Here is a 21911-nt window from a genome sequence, read left to right as displayed (position 1 = left end):
TAGCTATGATGCATTTGTAGGGGTGTTAGTTTAAAAAAGAGGACCCTATAGATGAGGCTCAGACAGCACTGAGTGCATGAAAACAAGAGCTAAAGAGAATCACTACATTCAGAATGGCTGAAATACTTGGACCTTGGATATAATAGGAAATGTGGGCTGTGGATTTTCTTAATATGTTCTGCTTCATAACGTTTGGTTTCCTAAAAGGTACCACCGCTCTATAAGTCACTTTCCTGTAGTTTAGACCCTTCCAGCTACTAACTGACTTTGCTCACAGCTAGAGGCCAGCACTGTGTCTGACCTAGGTAGCACTGCTCATTTTGGGATGATTTTACTTCTTATTTCATTTTTAAGTATTTTCTTAATATCTGAAGCTAATACTTTACACCACCAGTGGGTTTACAGGGACAAGTATGATGCATTTTGCCTGTGCCTACAGCTTTGTCTGTCTTTTCCAATTTATTTCATGGGTCTCTTTAATTGTATTGTAACAGCTGTCATCCACTTTATATATAGTACAAATAAAGTCAGGGATGCAAATGACTGTAAGTCCCTGAAGCAGAATTCAAGAATGTGGCACCAAGCTAAGTCATAATCCAGCAATATAATTTTTACTCTTTGTGCATTTACTGGTGAATTATCTGCTCTCTTTTTAGTAAGAAAGAAGATTCCTGGCTATTATATAAGCAGTTATTCATATGGGTTCAGTATCTATGCTAGGTATTTTTTGTCTGTTTACAGAAAAGAAAATCTTATTGGATTTTCCAATAATTATAAAGTATAAACTTTCTACAAACATTTTTAGGATTAGTAAATCTGATTCTAGTTCTTCCAGAGAATGCATTTGTTCTCCCATACCTGGTTTTGGGCAAATCAAGGCATTTTCTTTACAAGAGACAGTTTCATTAGTCTAAATTTAAAAGTTGTTATAAGAAGCATTCACCAGATTTGCAAGTGGCTAAAATGGTTGACAGTTAGACAATCATGTTTCTTCTGTCTCTTCAAGCAATCTGATACTATATCAAGTCTCTGAAAGGTAACAACAAAGATACCATTTACAGGTCCTAGTTTACCACTGCAATAGTATAAAACTTCCCATTCCATTTACCAAGTGGACATCTCCCTAAATTAGTTGCCCTATTCCCATTCTTGTTCTTCAGAGAGCTCCTCTTACTGCCCAAGACATTTCTGGCTTGAATTTGGCCTGTTTGTTTCTTGTAGTCCTTCACTAGTCTCTGCTGGAACCATCAGTGGTGCCTATTCCAAGACAGGACTTGGGCTTGGGGCCCATGTGTCAAGAGGGTTAGGCCCTGCTGACATGTCCTGCTGCAGCATCACTCTCATCTCTTTACAAGCTTGGCCAGATGCCAGCCATCCCTATTGCTGCTCCTAGTTATGATTGTTTAGGATCTTCAGCATGCTGTCAGATACTGTGATAGTGTTATTAAGTTGATTTGAAAAGCATTATGCTATATGAACTTCCTATTGATGTACTTCCAGCTACTGTGCATAACTGACTATAGTGTTGAAATTACACTGCAGTTACCAGAGAAATACTTAAATCACTCACTAAATGCATTGCTGTGTGAGCAGTATGATCTGATAGTCAGTGTGCTGTCACTGACACTGAGTATGTAAACATAGCACATATGTAGTTTGTATACTGTGTGTGGTGAAACTATGGAAGATATTGTAGTCTATTTACACTGCCTGTTCTTAACTTAGCAGTAAGATAAAAACCACAAGCCACAAGAAAATAAAATATCTCAGTTAATGTTCACTGCAAGTGTGCCAAGTCTTCCATGCCTTTGCCTCTTTCCAAGGACGGTATGTGTATCAAAGTGCTTCTGCAAAAGACAACAGAACCTTTGGCACTAAGGGTGCAACTCTGAGTGCTTCCAGTAGCACAGCTGCTTGCTGTCATGTGCGTTTATCTGAGTGTTATCAATACTGGTAGTGGTTAGCTTTCTGGAAGGCTTTCTACCACATCAATGGGTAACGTTCCAACCCCTCTCAGAACTGATTTGGCATTCACCTCAGTCACTGAGTAACACTACTGTTGTAGGTAACCAGCCACTCATATGATGTAGTGGGCCCGTCCACTGACTCCCATCGGGACATGCTACAAGGGAAAGTGTGCAATGGGCTCTGTAAGATCGCAGGCAACATATTTACTTGGAATATGTGTGTGGCCCTTTTGTAGCCATGTCTTTCCAGGGTAAAAAAAATTATCCAGTTCTTTACTATGGACAAAGATTCATTTAAATAAGCTTTGTCTCAGGTGAGTTCTTCAACAGAAAAGAAAATGAGGCCTTCATATGGGTTGGTCATTGCCCTGTCTGCCTGAGCACCGTGATGCTTCAGGAATGAGTGTCCCCAAGCTACTGCTCAAGTTCTGGCCCATGTGGTATGTGGGTATGGCTATCAAAGAGGTATGAGGACCAACTAAGTTTGTCACTGTAGAAGCTGAGGGGCTTTGCATAGAAAAGAGGGAGACAAGCCTGATGGGGACTGGAGCATGCTCAAGCGAGCACCTGATTTAGATGCCATGTCACCTTTCTCTATTACTAGCTTTGGTAGCAGACCATAGTGGTCATGCACAATCAAGTGCTGATGCATCTGTTTGCAGTTGAAGCAGCCCATTGTAGCAGGAAAAGGCATCTGACCACCTTCACTAGTGTGTTAGTAGCTCACTTTTCGTTTACTTTTATGTGATATTGGTATAGACTGCAGCACTGGGCTCTAGTATTCCTCTGCTATGGTTGCAGATACAGGCTCTACCACAAAAGAGTGGATGAAGCCACTTTGCAGTTTGCTAGATTAGTGTTTATATGTCAATATGGAGAAGGTGAACATAGGATGCTTCAGAGTATGATGTTTCTGAGTTTGGAAAGCCTCAAGTCTGTCACAAGCAAGTGGCAGACTGGCAAGTAAGATTATGTGCTATTAGCAAGGACTTGTCTCTACAACCTCTGAAGAGCCACTTCTGCTATCACAGCCCGGTCACTTGAAGGTTTTTTTCTAGACTCAGACACTTGAATCTCTGAGGTGTTTATTATGTAGATAAGGAGGCTGGCTGGTCCTAGTCTTGCTGCCTAAGGTTATTTTGTAACCTGGACACAGCCTCTGAGGACTTTTTGCTGTTTCCTGTGTGAGAAAGCTTTAGTTAGTTGGCAGTGCACACAAAGTCTTGCAATTGTATGCAAAGCTGCAGTCACTGCTGCTGGTTCAGAAAGTTTGAAACTGTTCGTGTGAGAATTTCATGTGTGTGACTCATGATGAGTGAGGCTATGAGGGACAAAGTACCTTACAGTTATCTTTCTTTTCTCTTCCTAAGGAGTAGGAGGAAAGCAGAAATATTCCTCCCCCCTGCATAGAAATAGCAAGCCAGGATTTGATCTAATTCATTTTTTCTAATGCACAAAACTAGGTTGTGAAATCCATCTGTAGGCTGCCTGGCAAGTTTCTGTGAGCTTGCTTGAATAGTCAGCCATCATTTGATGCAGCCAGTGCCTTTAAACACCACTGGTTACAGAGGTGTCTTGGTATAGAAGAATGCTGCGTTGCTTTCTCTTGGATAGTCAGCCAATAGTCCCACACAATATGAACTGTAGCACTTAATTTCTCGGTCACAAGTACTGTTTAACAGTATTATCTGAGCTGTTTTGTTTCTGCTGTGCAAGTGTAAGAGTCTAATATGAAAGACTCAGGGATTTCTGTTGCTATTCAATGTGTGGTGATTTTCCTGAAGAGTTAGCACATGGCTATTTGATACCTTGCATTTAACACTTTCAGGAGGTCTGACCTTGTGCATAGTAAAAAGTTTGATTCTGGTAAATACAGTGTACAACAAGATTTTAGATGTCTTTTCAAACTTTTTGTAATCAGTGAAGTGACATTTGTTGATGTATAGTCTTAAGTTTTTGATGAATACTGTCCCCACAAGTCTATTATCAAGCTAAAATTAGTCCATGTTTAGACGCATGTGTTGGAGTATAGGAACAGGAGTGAATATTTCAGGACTGAAAACATAGTCCTGAAGTTCTTGTATTGTCAATGTGTTGGCCATCAGTTGTACTTTCCATAAGAGAAACCCTCATAGATAATCTCAGATAATACCTTGTTTTTCCTTTCTAGAGTAATTTAGGCCCAACTAAACTTCTGCGGTGCTGGAGAAGGTCCCGTGAAAAGCAGCCTCATCACCACATTCCTCTTTTCTCACAGTAAAAATTTCCTTTCCTCACTTATGGCTCATTTACGAAGGCCAAACATCAAATACATCCATAGGTAAAGGAAGACTGTCCCAGCCTCACAGTTGGATAATCTCATCTTTTAATTGTAGATTAAAAGATTAAAGGATTGTCACTAATCCTTTGCATTTAATTTCTGATCTCTCAGCATTCATGCACATTAGGCCTCAGGCCGAGACAGTGTGCTTTTTGGATTCTCTTATTTCATGGTAAAAACTGGGACAAAATGAACATGGGCAAAGAATTTGAACCTAGATTGCCAGAACTCTTTTTAAAGTGTCAGGGAAGCAAAAGTAGTTTTATAAGCTATTAAAATATTTATGAAAATCACTGAACAAGAAAATGTCCTTTTTATAGTGACTTAATGTGTGTTAGTGGCTGACAAATTTCAGTAAGCCTTAATTGCAACTTATGCTCAGAGTTTTAGCATTTCTTCTCAGTTCTATGTAGTTTTGTGCTAGTCATCTGAATTTTTGGGGTCAGCAGCCAAGCAACAATTTCTTGGTCTAGTCTCGTTGAATGGCATTGCTTTTCAATTTCCCAGAGATATGGAGATGTATTGCGCTGTTTTAGTTTAGTTGGTTTTAGTGGGAAGAGAGTTTTGACCATGTTTTTTGTCATGCATCAAATAAAAGCCTTGTTTTATGCAGTTTTTGTGCAGCTTCTTGCAGTTTTATTTTGCTAAATTTTTACCATAAAACAGTGGATGGAATGTAGTATGTCAATGTAGAATTGGGTACAATGAAGAAGACTTTGAAGCTGAGAGTTAATTTTAATACTAACTGAAATTATTTCACTCCTAGTTTATTAGAAAAAGGTTTCTTCATGTGGCTGTATTGCTTGCTCCACTGAAAGTTAAAAGTCCGTGTATTGCTTTCCTTTCCTGCTTTTGATCACATTGATTAGAAGTACCTGTAGATAAGTCTTGTTCTTATTTGATCAATTATGCTTTGATTTAGACTTTTCATTGTTAAGAAAAAAAAGTGCTTTGACCTATTTTGAAATGTGTGCACTGGAAGATTTTTGGATTCAACCAATTTTGGCATATCCTATTTTTTGTTTGTCTGGAGGTTGTTCAAGGTTTTTACTGTGCAATTAATCAGATTTTGGCTTTGGACAAAGTCATAAAGGGAGACTGTGAAGCATTTTGTAACATAGCCAACTCTTCCAAAATATCTATTGCAGAGCTAGTTTAATTTAAGAAACTGTAATTAGCCATCTTCATTGTTTTGGCACAAATGGAATTTTTTGAAATTAAGTATATAGGACAGAATATTTGCAGTGCAACATGAACTACAGACAGATCCAGATCTGGATCCTGGAACATGCAAATCTTGCTTATTTTCCGGTTGAAGTCTTCACCAACTTCTTAGAATTCAGCTTGATTTTACAGGATTTATCACAGATAAGCTACTTATAAACACTGCTGGATGAAATGTACTTCATTTCAGGTACATCATAATCCAAAATTAACTGCAGGCGGTGATTTACTCTGACACTGCCAAGGGATAACAAAAACACTGAAGTAATTGGATTGGAATAGCAGGTCATGACTTTTACTAGTAATTATGTAGATATTATAGCAACGTTGTATGCACACATCTGCACATCTGAGATTAATTTTGTCCTGTAGTGGTTATCTGAGTTCTGACCTATGCCCCTGGGGACAGGGATTCCAAAATGGTTTGGTCAGTTAGGGAGCACTTAAGTAAAAGAAAGGAGACTTTCTCTTGCAGGATTGAGGAGTTCACCCCTCTTTATCCCAAAGCTCGTGTTTTCAAAGGCCAATCCAGATTTAGCTTGAAAATAGCTAAAGGTTGTTATCAAATCTACGCTGAGGACAAGCATTTTATGATGTGGATAGCCTCTCTTTCAGGTATCTCTGTGCTTGGCTAGCTCATGACTGAAATCAGGTTTTTGTACTCTCTAGTAAAGAAGTGACCTTCTGATACACAAACCCATGGAGAGATCCAACCCTATTGATTGCACTCTGCGCAGAGAATACATTCTACAGCAGTGAGATGTTCCTTGCCTCATGAAGTCTGTCTTTGTTCCAATCCTGCAGTGTTTTTCTCCTGTCTTAAATTCATAGAGTAGTTTGGGTTGCAACTAGTCCAACCTCTCTGCTGTGGACAGGGACACCTTCCACTAGAACAGGTTGCTCAAGCCCCATCCATCCTGAGCTTGACACTTCTAGGGATGAGACATCCACAACCTCTCAGGGAAACCAGTTCCACTATCTCACCACCCTCATAGTAACTGTATATAAAAATATTCTTTGTCTAATCTCAATCTACCCTCTTTTAGTTTAGAACTGTTACCTCTTGTCCTGTCACTAGAGGCACTGCTAAAAAGTGTCACTCCAGCTTTCTTATAAGTCCCTTTTATATCTAGAAAAGGATGCAAAAAGGCCTGCTTGAAGACTTTTCAGCTCCAGGTTAAACAACTTTCTCAGCCTTTCTTTGTCAGAGAGGTATTTTAGCCCTCTGATCATTTTCATGCCCTGCTTCTGGACCTGCTCTAACAGATCCATATCTTTCCTGTGCTGGGACTCCAGAGCTGGACAGGCTACTTCAGGTGGGGTCTCAGCACAGTAGAGCGAGTGAATGACCTTCCTGGATCTGCTGGTGTGGTAGTTTGAGCCTGGCTGGATGCCAGGTGCCCACCACACCGCTTTACCCCCCACCTCCTCAGCAAGCCAGGGAAGGGGAGAAAATAAGATGGGAATCTCGTGGGTTGAGATAAAAGCAGTTTAATAAATAAGCAGCAAAGCCGCGCGCGCGGGAAGCAAAGCAGAAGCAGATAAGCTGTTACTCTCTACTTCCCATCAGCAGCGATGTCCGGCCACCTCCCGAGAAGCAGGGCTTCAGTACGCGTAGCGGTTGCTTTGGGAAGGCCAGAAATGAATCTCGCCTCCTCTTCCTGCTCCTTTCCCCCAGTTTATATTCCTGAGCTGACGTCATATGGTATGGAATATCTCCTTGGTCAGCCTGGGTCAGCTGTCCTGGCCATAGTCCCTCCCAAGATCATGCCCACTCACAGCTATTGGTGAAGGTGGGGGAAGGAATGCTGGAGGGACAGCCCCGATGTTGTGCAAGCGGTAGTCATAATATTGATATCAACAGTAAGCACAGCACTGCAGGAGCTGCTGTGGAAAATCACTACCGTCCCAGACCCACTACAGTCTCCACCCCTTATTCCATACCATTTATGTCATGCTCAGACAAACCATCTTAACAATCCATATACATTCTTATATACTCTCATTAACCAGTACCCCCACTCTTCAACAGACAAACATCATTCTTGTATTCCCTCTTGCATCTTGCATCAAACAAACAAACAACATTCTTATATCTTTCATCCTCTGTAGATGTTCACTGGAGCAGGTCATAACTTCTGTCTCATCCATCAAGATGAATATCCAGGCCAGGGGAAACAGTATGTTCAGTGTTGGGCACCAGCACCGGCTTGGTTTGTCCACTTGTTCGGTTTTTCTTGCAAAGTTCATCTACAACAGATAACTCACATAACAGGTTATTTTTCCCCCAAGGTTAAGTCTCCTTGAGGTACACATCGAGTTTCCCCATCCTTTCTCATCACCCACCAAGTACAGCCAGGCCCTTGAGCAAAGACAATCCCACGAATGGGTTTGCCTTTTCCCATGGCAGGTGCAACCCATACTGCCTTCCCCAGCCATTTCCCTGGGTGCACTACGGGGACCTTATCTCCTCCCACAGTATGTAGTGGTTTTGTTTGGGCAGGACCAGGACGGTTAGTTGAACCTCTGCTATTGACCAGCCAAGTGGCTTCTGCTAAATTTTTATCCCACTGCTTCCATGCCCCATTGCCCAGTGCTCTCAACATGGTCTTTAGTAACCCATTATATCTCTCAATCTTTCCAGAGGCTTGTGGGTGATAGGGGATGTGGTATATCCACTCAATGCCATGTTTCTTTGCCCAGGAGTTTATGAGATTATTTCGAAAATGAGTTCCATTATCTGATTCAATTCTTTCTGGAGTGCCGTGTCGCCATAAAACTTGCCTTTCAAGACCCAAGACAGTATTTCGGGCAGTGGCGTGGTTGACAGAGTATGTTTCCAACCAACCAGTAGTTGCTTCCACCATGGTGAGTATATACCGCTTGCCTTGATGTGTTCGTGGTAGTGGTCCAACATAGTCAATTTGCCAGGCCTCACCATACTGAAAACCCAGCCATCGGCCTCTGTTCCAGGGAGACTTGATTCGTGTGGCTCGCTTGATTGCGGCACATGTTTCACATTCATGGGTGACCTGTGTGATGGCTTCCATGGTCAAGTCCACCCCTCGATCACGAGCCCATCTATATGTTGCATCTCTTCCCAGATGTCCTGATGTTTCATGGGCCCATCGAGCTATAAATAGCTCACCTTTACGCTCCCAGTCTAGATCTACCTGAGCTAGTTCAATTTTAGCAGCTTTATCTACCTGTTGGTTATTCCATTGTTCTTCATTGGCACGGCTTTTTGGCACATGAGCATCTACATGACGTACTTTCAGAGTCATATTTTCCACCCGAGCAGCAATGTCTTGCCATAATGCAGCAGCCCAGATGGGTTTGCCCTTGCGCTGCCAGTTGGTCTTCTTCCATTGCTGTAGCCATCCCCATAGAGCATTAGCCACCATCCAGGAGTCAGTGTAAAGATAGAGTACTGGCCACTTCTCTCGTTCTGCAATCTTTAGAGCTAGTTGGATAGCCTTCACTTCAGCAAACTGACTTGACTCACCTTCTCCTTCAGTGGCCTCAACAACTCGTCGTGTGGGACTCCACACAGCAGCTTTCCATTTCAATTACAGTTCTCTGAGAGGACTGGAATGCAGCTCGGTAGGCAGAGGCTAGGCCCCAGTATAATGCCTGAACCTGATGGGCCTCATTAGGGTAGGTAAGACACCCTTCTATCAGGTAGCGTGTCAGTAAAGCAGGGTTTTTTATCTGTTCAGATGTAAAATCCCAGATTACAGGAGGTGATAACCGTCCTAGGAATTTGCCTAAATTCATCCACATACCCTGCCACCCAGGGACTGGCCGCTTCAGGGGGCATTTTAACATGTTTCCATCGCAAATTTGTACTCTCTGATACCCAGATGACTCCAGATTCCACAAGATATATAATATACCAACCATGTTAATTAGTAATATTAAAACTCTCGTATAAGGGTGACTAAGGACCTGGGAAGTCTGTGTAACAGAATTGTCTAGATCAGTCCGAGCTGAGGAGAAAGAGGTGCTTTGCCCCATGGCCTCCACAAGATAGCTCCCACAGCACACTAAATTCATCAGTAACAGAATGAGACTTGCTATTATTATTTGGGCCATCATGTTCCCAGGCCCTTTCATCCTCTTCACAAAATTATATAGCCAGCTTAGCAAAGCTATTAAGGTTAAAGCACAGCCGAGAGTCAATGTTAGGAGCATCATGTTCCCAAACATTATAAAGTGTAAGATAAGCTGCATAACAGCAAGGCTCCGTGACCAGCACAGGAACTTTGCTCTCATTGGTTTACTGTAATTGCAATGCAGTTAATGTAAATCTGCTATTATCTCGCCCCACGTTGGGCGCCAAAAGGGCTGTGGTAGTTTGAGCCTGGCTGGATGCCAGGTGCCCACCACACCGCTTTACCCCCCACCTCCTCAGCAAGCCAGGGAAGGGGAGAAAATAAGATGGGAATCTCGTGGGTTGAGATAAAAGCAGTTTAATAAATAAGCAGCAAAGCCGCGCGCGCGGGAAGCAAAGCAGAAGCAGATAAGCTGTTACTCTCTACTTCCCATCAGCAGCGATGTCCGGCCACCTCCCGAGAAGCAGGGCTTCAGTACGCGTAGCGGTTGCTTTGGGAAGGCCAGAAATGAATCTCGCCTCCTCTTCCTGCTCCTTTCCCCCAGTTTATATTCCTGAGCTGACGTCATATGGTATGGAATATCTCCTTGGTCAGCCTGGGTCAGCTGTCCTGGCCATAGTCCCTCCCAAGATCATGCCCACTCACAGCTATTGGTGAAGGTGGGGGAAGGAATGCTGGAGGGACAGCCCCGATGTTGTGCAAGCGGTAGTCATAATATTGATATCAACAGTAAGCACAGCACTGCAGGAGCTGCTGTGGAAAATCACTACCGTCCCAGACCCACTACAGCTGGCCATGCTACTTTTGATGCAGCCCAGGATATGATTGGCTTTCTGGTTTGCAGATGCGCATTGCTCTCTGCTATCTAATTTTTCATCTATGAGTATCCCTGCCTCCTTATCTGCAGAACTGCTCTCAATCCCTTCATCTCCCCAGCCTGTACCAATACTGGTGATTGCCCTGACATGGGTGTGGGGCTTTGCACTTGGCCTTGTTGAACTTCATGAAGTTCACACAAGCCCCTTCCTCAAGCTTGTCCAAGTCCCTCTGGCTACCATCCTGTTCCTCAAGAACATCAACTGCACTATTTAGCTTGGTGTCACCTACAGACTTGCCGGGAATGCACTTAATCCCACTGACTCTGTCATTAATGAAGATACTGAACACTACTGGTCCTGACACAGACCCCTGAGGGAGATCACTTGTTACTGTTCTGTATTTGGACATTGAGCTGTTGACTGTAACTCTTCAGACATGGCCATCCCGCCAGTTCTTTATCCATAGAAGAGTCTATGAATGTTACATAAGTTGAGCTTCCCTCATCCACTGATTCAGCCACTCCATCATAGAAGACCACCAGGTTAGGCACAATTTGCCCTTTGTGAAGCCAGAAATCCCAGAAAACAAATATGCCCTAACTTAGGTTACATTGATATATGACAAATCTCTTTGTTGCTGCAAATGAAATTTAGTTAGCAAAGCATCGATAGAACTAATGGGCTGTTGGCTAACAGTCTAGATTGTCCAAATCTATATATAAATCATCTACTTACCAAATTCAGTCATAGACAGAAAAAAGGCTCAGAATTCAATCATAAGGTATTTACAAGGCTAGGGCTGCAAGAAGAGTTTAATAGAATGTTTATGATGACAGTAATTTGCCATTAGCATTGTTTCTGTCAGATTACTTCTCTTTAAAAAAAAATCTAAAGTCTGCTTTTAACAGCAAAATTATTATTGTTCCTTCTTTTTTATTTGCTAATTTAAAAGAATTACAGATGAGACTTAAATGTGCCATGTTAGCATATCTGCATTATCCTGTTAGTCCAGAGAGCTAACCAAGTTTATACAGTTTATTGAACAGCCTTACTACACTTGCTGCAATAATCACTGTATTTAGCCTTGTGTTTATTGTTCAATCCTGCACTGTTCTTTAAATTCCTCTGTAAACAGAGGTGAACCTGAAGTTTTGTTTAAAGCATGGTTCAGTTTTAAGAACCTCATTTTCTTTTCCACTTCTTGTATTAGACTTGAAAGAGTTCATTAGGGCAAAGATGCTCCGTGTGCACATTGCTTACAGATGTTGCTGAAAATAAACAGTGTGAGTATTGCTTCCTGTTATTGCCATAATATGTTGAGCTATCTTTAGCAAATTAAAATCATTGTTTATTTTTAAGAGCTTCACACACTATATATTAGTTGTCAGGTCTGCATTTCCTGCTGATGAGTACATCTTTGAAAATATGAACTTGTTTTGGAGACAGTTACCATGAAAATATAGTGACTGCTGCTATTCTGTGCTAACATGCTATTTTTCATGCCTCAGTTGCTTCAGCAAGCAGTGAAAGCAAAGAACAGATGAAGGTAGCAGTCTGAAAATACAAGAAATGGACTCTTCTTAAAATTTCCATGTTTCTCGTTGAGTCAAGATAAGCTAAGTTTCAGTGGTTGCCAAATTTTAAGCAAACATAACGCTGCTACTGACCAGCGTAGCCAGTAGTTTTGTAAAGGTTTTATGAATGTCTTCCTGAAAATCTTTAGGAGGCTTTTTGCCTTCTTGTTTATGAAAGTAGTTAAGAGACCAACAAAGTTTAGGTCTCTTGTTTGATATATCTGTTGGTGATTGGGGACTATAATGGTTTTTTTTTCTGCATGGAGGACTAAATTCAGTCAATCTGTGTTCACATTTTATTGTACACACAATGGAAATGTAATTAAGTATTGCAACTGTAACTTTTATTTCTATGGTCTTGCACATCAACACTGTGTCTGTGACTTACCCCAGGAATGGTTAAAACAAATTCTGTGGATACTGGTTGTTCTTCTCTTTGCAGCTGCTGTTGCTGTCACAAGAGTCCTTTTCATGGCCTTGTGTAGAAATGTTGCATTCTCCAGGCTTATTCACAGCTCAAGCCACCATGCTCTGTTGTGAAGTGTAGATGCAATTGACATCATCCTCTCTCTGCAACATCCTTTGCTTGTGCTCTTTTCTTGAGCTGTTTATCACTAAATGGATATGTTACTGTTAAAATCTATAGCATACTGCCTTCTTGAATGTTTCATAATTAGTCCTCCTACCTCAAGAGTAGCACTGAAAATATTCTAATTGCTGGCTGATTTTTCTGATGAACAAATAGAATAATTACTGTATGAGGAATGGTTTTCTGAATCCTTGTCCAGGCTCTTCAGTTTCAAAGACAGAACTGATCTGGGTTATGCATGTATAAAACTGACTGGCACAAACTTCTTCTATCCTTGTTCTTTGCAAGAATTAGTAGATGTCAAAGATACCTAGCCTGTGGTAGGTTCAAAGCAAATGCAAAATATTATTCCTTGTAATGTGCTGTTTAGCTGTGTAGCTGCTCATCACAGGACATTGTGGACACTAAAGATTTACATATGTTCCAAAAATGATTGGATTAAATCTTAGAAAAAAATATGTCAATGACTATTAAATACAAAGATTCACTTCTGGCTCAGGAAGTCTCCAAGACGGTAATTCCTGGAAGCAGTGCTGAAGCTTGGTCTATTCAGATGAAACTTTGACATCTGGCAGGTCTGTTCTTACTCATTTGTGTGGTGCTGTGATCTTGACACTCAGGGCTTTACTATGCAAATGCTGGAGAGAAATGTATCCCCAAATATCTGTGCATCTGAGGAAATGAATGGTGTCACCTCAATGAGGAATAGTCCCAATGGCTCAGTGAAGCTGAGAAGGGAAGCAATGTGGAAATCAATACATACAGTATCAAAAAATGTTTGAGAGTGGAAGGGACCTCTGAAGCTCATCTGGCTCATTCCCTGTGCTCATGCAGGACCACCTAAACCTGGTTGCCAAGAACTATGTTCAGACTTTTAACCTATCTCCAAGGAGGGAGATTCTACCACTTCTTTGGGCAGTCTGTGCCAGTGCTCAATCACTCTCACATTGAAAAAGTGTTTCCTGATGTTTAATGACATTATCCGTGTTTCAGCATGTGCCCATTGCCTCTGGTCATGTCACTGCACAGCTGAAAAGGTTCTGTTGTCTTCCTCTTTACACACTCTCATGAGGCCATTTTCTGAAAGCCAATTTCCAACTGGGTGACCTCTGGTGTGTGCTGGTGCATGAAGTTGTTCCTCCTCAAATGCAGGACTTTGCATTTGTTGTTGAACTTCATTAGGTTCCTGTCAGCCCATTTCTCCAGCCTGTCAAGGTCCCTCTCAACACAACTGTGTCACATCAGCCACTGCTCCTAGTTTTGTATCATTTACCAACTTGCTGAGGGTGTGCTCTCCATTGTTGGCTAGATTATTAATGAAGATGGTAAGTGGGATTAGACCTAGTATTGTTTTCAGTCCCCCCTACCCCTGCCATCTGCTCATCCAGCCCATACTTCAACAGTGTGTCTATGAGAATCTTGTGGCAATGTTGAAAGCCTCACTAAAGTTTAGGTAGACTGTACCTACTTCTCTCCCCTTGTCTACCAAGCTAGTCATTTCATCATAGAAAGCTATCAAGTTGGTCAAGCATGACTTGCCCTTAGTGAATTCATGCTGACTCTTCCAGATGGTAACAGTCTTTAAAGTGGATGTTAGTCTCTTCTCTCAAGTAACAAGGGCTAGGACAAGAGGAAATAGCCTCAAGTTGTACCAGGGGATGTTTAGATTGGATGTTAGGAAAAATATCTTCACTGAAAGGGTTGTCAAGCATTAGAAGGGGTTGTCCAGGGTAGTAGTGGAGTCACCAGCCCTGGAGATAACTAAAAGACATGTAGATGTGGCATGTAGGGACATGATTTAATGATGGAATTGGCAGAGCTGGGTTAATGGTTAGACTTGATGATCTTAAAGGTCTTTTCAAATCTCTGTGATTCTGTGTGCTTGGAAATGGTTTCTGGAATTAGCTGTTCCATCACCTTCCAAGGGATCAAGTTGAGTCCAACTGGCCTGTAGTTCTCTGGGTCCTCTTTCTTAAAGACAGGAATGACACTTGCTTTCGTCTAATCTTCAGGCCCTTCTCCCACTTGTTGTGGTCAATCAAAGATTATAGAGAGTAGCCTCAAAATAACATTAGCTAGTTCCCTCAGATTTATCATCCATCCCCTTCCCCGTCTTCCCACCTTGGCTTTCCTAAAGAGCCTGTATCCCTCCATGACAACAGTCTGGTCCTGGTAGCCATCTCATCCAGTCTCTGTGATGATATCATAGCCCTGCAACTGCACACAAATCTGTAACTCACCACATTTATTCCTATTCTCCCCACTGTGTGCATTAGCATAGAGGCACTTCAGTGAAGCACCCCAGCATGTTGACTTTAGGTATTTCTCTGTAATAGTGCCTTGCAGGACTTCCTTGATCTTCTTGTAAATGGTGGAGGTGACCCCACTTAACCCTTGCATTTTTTTATTTCCTCGTCTCTTCCTTTCACATCACCCCATGCCCTTTACTTCTTGACTCTGTTTACTTCCCACTCTTGTACTTATTTGAAGTGGTGAGGAGATATTTAAAATGTAGCTGGCTAAGCCTAAAATATGCTTTTGACCTGAAATGGCAATATGAGTGATACCTGTGCACTGGGGTAGAAGTGAATGTGGAAATGTATCAGTACAAAAGGTTGATCTTTGTACTAGATATAGAGAGGCTTCCATCTCTAAAATGAAATGTATTTGTGGTTGATTTCAGAGAGGGCCTCTGAGCACTCACAGCCTTTTTCTGATCCGTGCTTCCTGGAGAATCGGTGTTATTTATAGAAAACTTTCAGTTTCTCCTAGGGAGGCTGATTTCCTGCCTATGCAAGAATAGTATAAATGGTTTGTGGTAGCTTCGTAGTTTGCTAATGGCTTCATGTGGACATGTTCTGCTTATTGCACTTTCTCCAGAGCTAATAGCTGCTTAAGGATGCCACTCAGCTGAATAGATGTGATTCCTAATGCTTGCATAGAAGTAGAAACTTACAGCTATCTCTGTGCAGTTACTCACAGAATCTTAAGAGTTGAAAGGGACCTTGAAAGATCATCTAGTCCAACCCCCTTGCCAGAGCAGGACCACCTAGAGTAGGTCACACAAGAACTTGTCCAGGTGGGTTTTGAATCTCTCCAGAGAAGGAGACTTATCAACCCATCTGGGCAGCCCATTCCAGTGCTTGACTAGTGGCAACATAACGATGGCAACTATGTGAGAGTCTTGTTTGTGTGGAGATATGTAGAAAAGGACTACTTGACATCAAGCCTGTGAAGGACTATCTCAGCTTGCAAGTGCATGAAGCTGTATACAAAGCTGACGCTGATTTAGGTAGATCTTGGGCATAACTTCAAACAGAGGTAGTAGTGGCATATCTAGCCTCTCTGTAGAAGGAAATAATTTTATGCCTAAGAGAGAGATTCTACAGGGGCTAAAGTCTTGGGCAGTAATGGGTAGGCACTGCCTCTTACTGAAGGTAGAACTCAGAGTTCCTCTTTTCTGTCCTGCTTTCTTAGCACATGCTTAATTCAATTCCATATTCCTGTCTCTATCTCTATTTTGTTAGCTCATTGAATTATTCCTTTCCAACCCAGAAAATATTTGTATTAGTGTCAGCATGGAATAAATATTATTATGAAGGCTCCAAGGAAAAATGGAAGTAGCTAAGAGCTTGGTGACAAGACAGAGGGCACCAGAGTCTGGAAAAATGGAAAAACAATAGTTTTATGCTAAATAAATAGTCAAGTACTAGTTGGAAGCTATTCAATGGGGTTTTTTCAGTATACAAAAGAAAAAGCTGGTGTGAAGATATCCAGAATCCTAGCGATGATTGAATAGAATCTAACTACATAACTTCTCAGCAATTATTACTTGAAGGATGTGCAAATCATGGCTGCTGTGTGTAGTACAGACTGATAGATGTGACTCAATGCCAAAATTCAGCAGCTACTTAATTCATAATATGAAATCCTCCCAAAATCTTCTTTTTCCTGCAAATGTAACAGCAATGAATACAAAGTTATGGCATTATATACATTGAACTTAGTGATACATAAAATTATTGATGAGAATCCAAGATGGAACATCTACAAGGCTGCATTGGCTATCTTGAAAATTTTGTCTTTTATGCTGCTGTTAAAGATATTGTTCATACTCTTGTACTCCTGTAAGCATCCTGTGGTTTTATATGATTTTAGACAGGTTTATGCTGCCATTTTTGTGCCATATTGCACACCAGATATCAGGATAAAACTTGTAGTGATGATGCTCTGAAATCTAGTCATTTTTGAGGAGCTGAACCATGTTGTTTGGGCCAGCCAATATCTAAAATGAAAATCTAGAAGCAGTTCTGTTCTGTGAGTTGAAGCAAGACACAAGTTAACACTGAGGCACAGTCTAAATAGTGTGAGATTATTGTTAGTGGTTGAAAATAAATGACGCATGAGAAGTTGTACTGGTGCTGAGCAGTTCAAGTTGGAGTGGGTGAGAGTGATGATAATGCTAAAACTGGTACTGAAGCCCAGAGAGTGTCAAAACTGTCAGTAGCTCAGCAGGTCGAATCCCTGACTGTTACTGAATGCATGGGTGGTCAACATAGAAAACTTGTACAACTGGCCTTTTTAGCTAGTCTTATGCATGAATGGTGATCCTGCCAGCTACAGGAGATTTGGGTTTCAAAGGACAGTGCAGAGACACTCTGGAAGGAAAGGCTATCCTCTTCTGCTCATCAATAGACTTCAAGTGCATCTCAGGACAAAGAGAAAAGGTTATAATACTGGAGTCCCTTTCTAAGCTCTTTAATCTCTATTCCTTGCCAAAACCAAACTTAACACAGAAATCTGGACAGATGGAGGCAAGCGCTGTCACTTTATAGTTTCATACTGTTGGTACTGAGTGTTATCCTCTGACCTGCCTTCAAACAGCTCGCTTTATCTTTCCCATTCTTAAATTACCCTGCCTAAAACTGTTTTGTGTGACACTCCTAAAACCACAGCTCTTACTGAGCATCACAAGTACCTAATACATCTGAAATCTTTCTTGAGAGAAGTGCTGTTTATCTGATTCCTCAGCTCTGCTATATGCTACCACAGATGAGAGTTCATCTAACAAAATAAAAATTTCCATCAGCTGTTGATGTCAGTGGCTTCTGAAGATGACCATGTTCTTCCAGATACTGCAAAACCAGATCTACATATGTGAAATCTGTAGGCTGTAAGAATTGTAAAGTATGGCCACTGACTCCAAGGTTTGTAAAGAAGGACTTGCTCACCTTAGAGGGCTAACTCCTCCTGGGCAGAAATTTACAGGATTATTGGAACAGTAGTTTGAGACAGCATCTGCTAAACATAGTTAGGCTTGAATTTGTAGATGTTCATTAGATGAACTATTTCAAGGAGTCCTAGCAGAGGAGGCGGGGGATATTGCCTTGATGCATGACAAGGTGGCAGATTAACAGCTTTATTTTTCTCCTTTTGAGGGAATGTTGAACTTGAGCATCTTGATCAAGCTGAGTGTAGCAGGAACCACAGTCAGAAGACTTATGTAGACAAAGAGGTAGATAAGAAAAACAGACATAAAGACCTGAGACATCCAAGTCAGTCATGCATGAGAAAATTCCTTCTGGATATTGAAGGCAGATATAGAGGCGAGATACCTGATACCAAGATGAAGGTAGAAGGCAGAAAAAGTACATTATTGTGGGAGAAGCATTTGGTGATCATCAGCTGCAGTGAATAAAGAGAACATCTTGGGACTGAATGGATAAATGGAGAATGATGCAGTTGTGGTGGACACTGATGTTCTCACATTGTTGCACTTAAGCTTTCCTTCACACTCAGTACAGGATGGTATGTCTGAGAGCTCATTTTTTAAGGTAGAAGTGATTGGGTCTGTGCTGCAAATTGCAAAAACCTGGGTACTAAACAGCTGGAGATAACTCTGAAAAATAATCTTATTGACTGTTTTTAGTCTGCATGGGCAGGTGCTGGCCTTGCTAATTTCTCTGCCAGTTGTTCTAGAGACACTGCTATTCCAATACTATCTAAAGGTTATGAGATTTGAGCTATGTATATATGGAGCAGTGGCCTGATATATGATTCTTTTCCAAGCAGCAGTGGTGGCAAACCTACTTGTTTACATAATGCAGAAAGATTGCTTTTCCTTAGTTTGAAACATTTGGTATCTCTATTGGAAAGTTGTCACAGAGTCAGATGAGGAGACATCCAAATTCCAAGTTTACACAAGAGATTGAGTTTCAAAGATAATCACAAGGTAGCAAAATGAATAATGCTGTTCAGAAGTTGAATGATAAGTGGAAAACTTCTTATGACTTATGAAGCAACAAAGACTCAGGCACACACACTGAGTCCCACCATATATATTTCCTTTAGTGCTGTTTGCCTCTCAACCAAATATCAGAAAGTGGTCCTGACTTCAGGTACATCATTTCTGGCTACCATTCTACTCAAGCAGCAAAACTGCAACACATGAGCTCCAATTTCTTTTGGCTCTTGGCATTAATTCCTCAACATAATTAAAAGAATCTTGCTGAGATCATTGTGTGAACCCAGATGATCCATGACTTCTCAATCCTTTGTCAAGCTGCTCTCTGAGGAGGTGACTTTTGCCACTAGTGGAATGTCTCTAAGTACAGAGGCAATCAATGCATGGCAGCTCCAAAGAGTTGCTAATAAAGATTTTTTTTATATATATAAATAGAACCAATTATTCTATTTGTCCAATGTGTTTTAAAGTTCCCTCACTTAACAAGTTGTATCAGTTGCTTTGAATTTCCTGAATACCAGTGACTTTTCTTTTTCTAATTCCATTGAATGAATGCCCCTTGCAGGGTTGCCTGGGTCAATGGCAATCTGCTTCATTCTCTTATTAGCAATTCAATTTCTAAAATGGGTTCAATACTACCTGTCCAGTCTAATTGAGAGAAGCTAATGGTATGCCTCAGGATCACTTTTGCTGATGTGCATATAGACTATCAAGTCATCTAAATGCTTCTCACTATTTTCAAATAGCCCCACTGTGTGGAACCTATGGATCTTGAATTTGAGCATAACTATCCTTAGGATGAGATTTTCTAGGTTGTTGGAGAATGCTCAATCTGTAGCTTCCTGGCTACCCATCTTTCACAGGAACATCTGTCTGGTCCCTTTTCAGCATCTTGACTCTTGGCACCTCAAGTTGACATCATAAATATAACCTCTTTAACTTTTTTTTTAAAAAAGCTGGTTTTAAGGCCATGAACCCCAGGCTGTGAGTGCTCCAGTCTCACCACTACTGTTTTCCTTGGTTGGCAAATGCCACTGGTTTGTACCCCTTGATGCAGCACTGTAATGGTAACACACCACTCACTTCTATGCTGGACATCTTGCTGCATGCGGGACAAAGACTAAGCCTGAACAATGTCTGTACTCTGGTGATTCTGGTTCTTCTTGGTGGCTCTTGAACTTTCTAGACTGTTTCATGTGAATAGACCTGACTTCTAGTCTGGTCAATTGGCAGTTCAGTTCTGGTAGTATTTTTCCTTACAAATCACAGTTGGAGCTGCTGAAGTCCATGAAACATTTCATCTATGTAAAGACCAAACTACAGAATTGTAGAACCATTATGGTTGGAGAAAACCTTTAAGACTGAGTCCAACCACTACCTTCACACTGCCAAGCTCATCACTAAGCCATGTCTCAGCACTTCATCTATGTGACTTCTAAATATTTCTAGGAATGGTGACTCCACCATCTCCCTGGGCAGCCCCTTCTGATGCTTAACAGCTCTCTCAGTGAAAAAGTTCTTCCTAATCTCCAATATAAACCTCCCCTGGTGCAACCTGAGCCTGTTTCCTCTTGTCCTGTCATTCATTACTGGAGAGAAGAGACTGACTCCCACCTCACTACAACCCCTTTTCAAGTAGTTGTAGAGGGTGATCATATCTCCGCCCAGCTCCCTCTTCTCCAGGCTAAACATCCCCAGCTCCCTTAGGTGTTCATCATCAGACTTGTTCCCCAGACCCTTTGTAATGGAGGATGCCTCTCTTTTTTTGGGACTAGTACATAGATCTTACTGGGATGCACTGACTTCTCAGTCAATATCTGAACTACTTGTTCTGCATCTGTTCACAGAGAGAGTTAAAGTGCTTCTGTAACTCCAGTACACATATAAGTGTCTTCTGAGCTCGTGCTCTTCCTCCTGTTTCCCCTTCTTTATTAGCTAGACTCAAGAACTCTTGACTGTTCTGCAGTTGATCAGTCAGTTAATGGCAAACAAACTCCCCAGAGAGAACAGCCCTTCAGGTACCAACTGCTCCAGCCTGAGTCCCTCACAGGATCACAAGTCCTGACAGCAAATCTGCTCTGGCGTGGGCTCCTCTCTTCCCACAGACTCCCAGGTCCTGCCAGGAACTTGCTCCAGGGTGAGCTTCCAACAGAGTCACAGCCTCCTTCAGGCATCCACCCACTCTGGTGTGGGCTTCTCCACGGGCTGTTAGTGGATCTCTGCTCCTGGTGGCCTCCATGGACTGCAGGGAAACAACCTGCTTCATCACGGTTTTCACCACAGGTCACAGGGGAATCTTTCTTCCAGATCCTAAGCACCCTTCTCCCCCTCTTTCTCCACTGACCTTGGTGTCTGCGGAAATGTTTTTACATTCTCGGTCCCTGTTGCTGCTGCAGTTTTGCAACTGCCCAGTAAATTCTCAAATACATTATTCACAGAGGTGTTATCTCAGGCCTGGGTCAGCGGCGGGTCCATCTTAAAATTGAGCGGCGTTAGCCCTATCAGCTACAGGGGAAGCTTGTGGCAGATCTTTGTTTAAAGAAGCCACCCCTGTAGTCCCCTCTGCTACCAAAACCTGGCCCAGGAAAAATTACTACACATGGTAACAAGAAACACTGATAAAATTTGTTCTGTAGGAGGTCTTTTTTATCTAGTAATAAACTTATGTTTCTCTGGTATGGAGATATCTCATACCATTTATGTAAAATCTATGTTAACAAACCCAGTAAACTAGGCCTACTTTAATAACTATTAGGTGGTTAGTCTCTTTTGGGGAACAATTAGAGCTTAGTGCCTTTGGAGTAATACTGTAGAGGAGCTGTACCAATTACACTTAAAGTATCCTGCAGTTTTCCCAGAAATAAAAAGTAATTAACAATTTGCCTTAGTGTTCTCATTATCTAAGTTCAGAACTGTTTCACGGATAGGATTTTAATTGGAAAATGATTGGAAAGCTTTCCCTTAAGAACTATTCTTTTTTTCTTTTTATCTCTCTCTCTTATATAAACAGATTTTAGAGCACTTGTTTGTGATCCCACTGCTGGCGAGACAGTTATGTCT

At 41.6% G+C, this 21911-nt stretch overlaps 1 long non-coding RNA gene across 1 annotated transcript in view; it reads left to right on the top strand.

Moving 5' to 3' along the window:
- Positions 1–21911, top strand: part of LOC133628871 (uncharacterized) — a 49674-nt gene that overhangs the window by 13640 nt on the left and 14123 nt on the right. The gene's annotated exons all lie outside the window — the stretch shown is intronic.

The sequence above is a fragment of the Colius striatus genome, chromosome 1 (assembly GCF_028858725.1).
Source record: "Colius striatus isolate bColStr4 chromosome 1, bColStr4.1.hap1, whole genome shotgun sequence".
NCBI classification, from domain to species: domain Eukaryota; kingdom Metazoa; phylum Chordata; class Aves; order Coliiformes; family Coliidae; genus Colius; species Colius striatus.
Note: the sequence above shows the minus strand (reverse complement) of the source record. Positions and strands in the feature narration are given on the sequence as shown.